The sequence below is a fragment of the Mus caroli genome, chromosome 9 (genome assembly GCF_900094665.2).
Source record: "Mus caroli chromosome 9, CAROLI_EIJ_v1.1, whole genome shotgun sequence".
NCBI classification, from domain to species: domain Eukaryota; kingdom Metazoa; phylum Chordata; class Mammalia; order Rodentia; family Muridae; genus Mus; species Mus caroli.
In genome coordinates, this window is record NC_034578.1 from 99770329 (window position 1) to 99775826 (window position 5498).

Below are 5498 nucleotides of genomic sequence, written 5' to 3' on the forward strand. Positions count from 1 at the left end.
TGTAAGCCAGCCCCAATTAAATGTTGTTTTTATAAGACTTGCCTTGGTCATGGTGTCTGTTCACAGCAGTAAAACCCTAACTAGGACACCAACACAGAAAGCTACAGCTTATACAGCGGAGGGAGCAGAGGGAGCCTAGGCTTTCCTTGTTTCTCATCACCCAGAGCCTGGTAAAATATTTACGCTCTTGCCAATGCTCCCAGAGACTCTGATTCTCAAAACTTGGAGGGATGGAAATGAGCATTGTAAATAGTTACCCCAAGGAAGGTTAGTGAAGATGATCTGTGAACGTCCTTTTAAAATCCTTCCATCTGGGCTGGAAAGATTGCTCAGCAATTAAGAGTGTGCAAGTCTCTTAGAGAAGAGCTGAACTCAGTTCCCAGCCTCCACATCAGGCAGCTCACAGATGATCCCAGCTAATCCCAATTCTGGGGATATCTCTCTCTCTCTCTCTCTCTCTCTCTCTCTCTGTCTCTCTCTCCCTCCTTCCCTCCCTCTCCCTCTCTTTTGGACTATACAAGCACTGTATTTGCATGTTTGCATATCGTACCTCACATATACATGTAACATTAAAAAAATATCAAAACCTGTCATTGAAAATATTAAAAGGGGCTGGTGAGATGGCTCAGCGGGTAAGAGCACCGACTGCTCTTCCAAAGGTCATGAGTTCAAATCCCAGCAACAATATGGTGGCTCGCAACCATCTGTAAGGAGATCTGAGGCCCTTTTCTGGAGTGTCTGAAGACAGCTACAGTGTACTCACATATAATAAGTAAATAAATTTTTAAAAAAAGAAAATATTAAAAAACAAAAAACAAAGCAAATCAAACAAACAAACAACAACAACACCCCAAACCACCCACTGCCATAGAGAAGGAGTCCGGTTAAGAAACAAGGAAGGACTCTTGGTGTGATGCTCCATTACTGAGTCATCCCGCTGTCAGCTTGAAGGGCTTGGGAAGGGCCTGCAGAGAAACACAGCACACCTCTGAGTGTATTAATCAGGATGTTTCCAGAGAGGATTGACTAAGCTGGGAAGGTACATTCTGGAGGAGGGAAGCGTCTTAGTGTAGTCCAAGGAATCCAAAGGAAATGAAAAGAGGAAGAGAAGCCAGAGAGCAGAGCCACCCTCTCCTTCTTCCTGGCCCGAGAGTTGGAAGAAACCAATGCCCTGGGAGGCTTGCTCTGTCTGCCTGGCTGAGTCTTTCAAGGGAGCAAGAGCTGCAACCCAGCTACTTCGTTTCATCCCGGGTTCCACAGCCTTGCGAGCCGGCTCTGTATGGAGCTACAGGACATTGCTCTGTGCGCTCATGCTTCGGTCAGAGTCTCTTGCTCTCCGCAAAGGCTCAGCATTCTGTTCCTTTTCTGCTCTTTGAAATGTCACTTTATCCTCATCTCAACACTGAAGTGTGTCTCCCATGCAGAGATAGGAGACACAATCCCTTACTAGGGAATGAAGCACACCCTTAAACACGGATCAGCTATTAGAACATCACCGGTGACTCTCAGTCAGATATCCCCTCTCCAGGATCAGTTTATTAGACGTTTTTTCTTTCTTTCTTTCTTTCTTTCTTTCTTTCTTTCTTTCTTTCTTTCTTTCTTTCTTTCTTTCTTCCCTTCTTTCATCCTTTCTTTCATCTGTTCTTCCTTCCTTCCTTCCTTCCTTCCTTCCTTCCTTCCTTCCTTCCTTCCTTCCTCCTTCCCTCCCTCCCTCCCTCCCTTTTCCTCTCTCTCTTTCTTTCTTCCTCTCTCTCTTTCTTTCTTTCTTTCTTTCTTTCTTTCTTTCTTTCTTTCTTTCTTTCTTTCTTTCTTTCTTTCTTTCTTTCTTCCTTTTCTCTCACCCTCTCCCCTTTGGTCTTACCCTTTATATTTATTTCCTGGGGCAAATATAACAAAATGCTCCAAACTGGGCAACTTAGAAAACAAGAGAGAATGATACTGCAGCTGGAGAGCTGGCTCAGCGGCTAAGAGAGAGCACTAGTTGCTCTTGCAGAGGACCTGAGTTCAATTCCCAGCACCCACATGGTAGCTCACAACCATCTGTAATTCATCTGACTATCAAAGGCACCGGGCACACATGTGATTCACAACACACACACACACACACACACACACACACACACACACACACACACTCATACATTAAATTATTATAAATTGATTATAGCACAAATGAAAATAAATAGATATACAAAAGTTAACAGATATAACAGTATCATAAATACACACTATTTCACTGAATCAAGACTTTATTTAGGACTGGGGTTGTAGTTCACTTGGTAGAGTTCTTTCCTGCTGTGCACAAGAGTCTAGGTTCAATAGGCAGAACCCAAAAAGAAAAAAAAACGACATTATTTATTTTAGAAGGATTATAGTTTCAAAGTATGAAAGATACTTTGCAGGGCTGGAGAGATGGTTCAGTGGTTAAGAGCACTGACTATTCATCCAGAGGTCCTGAGTTTAATTCCCAGCAACCGCATGGTGGCTCACAACCATCTCTAATGAGATCTGATGCTCTTTTCTGGAGTGTCTGAAGACAGCAACAGTGTACTTACATATAATAAATAAATAAGTCTTTTTTAAAAAAGGGAAGATACTTTGGAATTAATTAGCTAGTGTGTGTGTGTAGAACTAAATATGCACATATTCTACATCACAGGTACACATAAAACATACCAGGAACACACACATACACACACACATGTATACATGTATACATACCCATATTTAGAAACACAAAATTTCATGAAAGAGTCTCAACTTCAAAATATATTTTTATATTCCCATATTTTGTCTACTTCATAGCTTAATATTTTCCTAAGATATTATGTATTTTTAAAAACATTTAGTAATTATTTTTTACACTGTAGTAATTTAACACTTGTATATTTTCCTCCTATGTCAAATTACACCAAGATGAATATCATTCTATATAAATGTTCTGTAGTTCTAGATTGTTGCCCAAAGATAGATTATAGAACTGTAGCTACTGAATCAAATGATACATGTCTTAGATATGTTCGTCACAATATTAACACATTATATTCTAGGAAATTCACATTACCATTAGCTATTCTACAACGGGAATCTCACTTGGAAATGTGCTGTTTCCCTACTGTAGTGCCTTTCCTTCTCTCTCCTTCTTTTTTTTCCCATTTTTCTTTCTTCTTCCTTCCACTTCTCATTCTTACCAACTTGATGTGCAAAAAAAAAATCTATTGTTTTCTTTGATAAGTCTTTCATTTTGGGCAAATATGAAAATGTTATTTCAAATTTCTCTTTTCTTGGTCATCTAAATTTCTTCTCTGATGAATTGTCTCTCAGTGCCATTTACTCATTTTAAAATGTCTGGACAATTTTTATATTTATTGTCTGTCCTACCTAAATATTAAATCTTTTATTTATTGCAAAAAAAAAAAACCCACCCCATTCCTATTTTGTTTGTCTCAATTGGCTGATGCTGTTTCTGACATGCTGAAGTATACACACATTCTTATATTATCATTGAGTCTGTGTTTTACTGTGTTATATTATCATTGAGTCTGAGCTTGTTAACTTTGGAAAATGGCTAGTCAATTATTTGCTAGTGCATCAGCATGGGTCAGTGGGCAGAGGTTACACTCAGAGTCAAGCAGATACAGCCTCCCAAGGGAACACCCAGTGTTTGCCCAGGCCTTTCTAAACATTGTCAATATTCCTCACAACAACCTTGAGAGACTATTTCTAAACTGATTGAAATGTGGAGTTTCCTAAGCATTGTGGTCAGTTCTGGTAAGAGAGAGATACACACAATATATTCACTGTTGGGAAACACTGCAGAGTGAATGGGGTGTGATCAGATAAGCTAGCAATTGCCTAACAGGTGCCACAGACAAGCAGGTCAGAAGCACAGTCCAGGTGCCTTGTGTGAGTCTCAGTTTGAATTTAAAGACAAGCCTACCCCCTGCCCTGGAGGCGGCTCTCCCACCATAGCACAAGCCTGCATCCGTCCATCCATCCGTCTGTCCGTGTGCAGGTGCAGTTACAGCTGCTCCCCTCTTAACCTCTCTCTCCTGCTATTGCTTGCTCTCAATGCTCTCCTAATGAAGCCATCCCACCCAACCCCCACATCAATAATCTACAGTTTGCATCATGGGCAGGAACACAGAACGTGGCTCTGAGCAGACGGCTGTTCTTGTTTCCAAATGAACCCTCGACAGGTCTGTCTGTGTTGGCTGATGGTCTTGTTGAAAGAATGCTGTCTTTCAGAATGTGTCTGCTTTTCTGCCTTTGGGCTTGGATTACACATCTGTTGCTTTCTGAGGCTTTAGCAAGAGGCTGGGAAACTTAACTCTGAGTTAAAACGCTTCCCGTTTTCACTTGTATGCTTATCGAGCGTTTTCATGTCAATTAATGTCAGATTCGGAGGGGGACTTAAAGATCCTTTTGAGTGTGTCCAGCTCAGGCCTGTGTGGCCAAGGATAGCTATAAATGAGGTGCAATACAAAACTTGCTGTGCTGTGCCGTGCAGTGCCATGTGTGTGTGTGTGTGTGTGTGTGTGTGTGTGTGCGTGTGCGTGTGTGTATGTATGTATGTGTGTGTGTATGTGTGTGTGTGCGCGTGCACACGCGTGGGTGAATATGGTATCTTTGTACTCACTTGTGTGGTTCTTGAGTGTGAGCTTTACTGCTGACAATCTTGTGTTGTAGTGTTGGACACACCTGTCTAAGCACTTCACCACTGCATGCTCCAGAGGGGAATGGGACACAGTATAGGTTGAGTCTAGATCCCACCATATGTCCTCTGTATGTTCTCTCTCTCTCTCTCTCTCTCCTTCTGTGTGTGTGTGTGTGCATGCACATGTGTGTGCTTGCGCATGTCCTCTCTGTATGTCCTGGGTAAGTACCCCAAGATCGTTTCCTCAACAACAACATGAAGCTGATCAAAGAATGCTTATTCACACAATTGTGGAGTATTATAGCCATCGACTGAACATCTGCCTTCAAACATTCGGTTCACAGAAACGCACCGAGCATTTACTACATGGCAGATCGATTTTGTGTGGCAGGGATACAGTGGTGAACTAGGAACAAAACCATTATAACAGCCCGAGAAAGACTCCATCTTCTTCACTTCTTCTTCACACTTGTGTGGAACCGGAAGGATCAGATAGAGCTCCCACAGACATCTACAACACGTGTTAACACAGATGCGAACTGTATGAAGAAAATTAATCAGGAGGAAGAAGGGTGTGAAGACCAGGTAAAGACATGGGAGACCCCTCTTTGAAAAAGCATGTGTTTTTTTTTTAATTGGATATTTTATTTATTTACATTTCAAATGTTATCCCCTTTCCCAATTTCCCCTCTGGAAACCCCCTATCCCATCCCCCTCCTCCTGCTTCTATGAGGGTGCTCCCTACCCACCCACATGTGGTTTTTAAGACCATCAAGATTTTTATTTCATTTAATCTCTCTCTCTCCCCTTCTTCCCCTCTCCCCCCCTCTCCCTCCCTCCC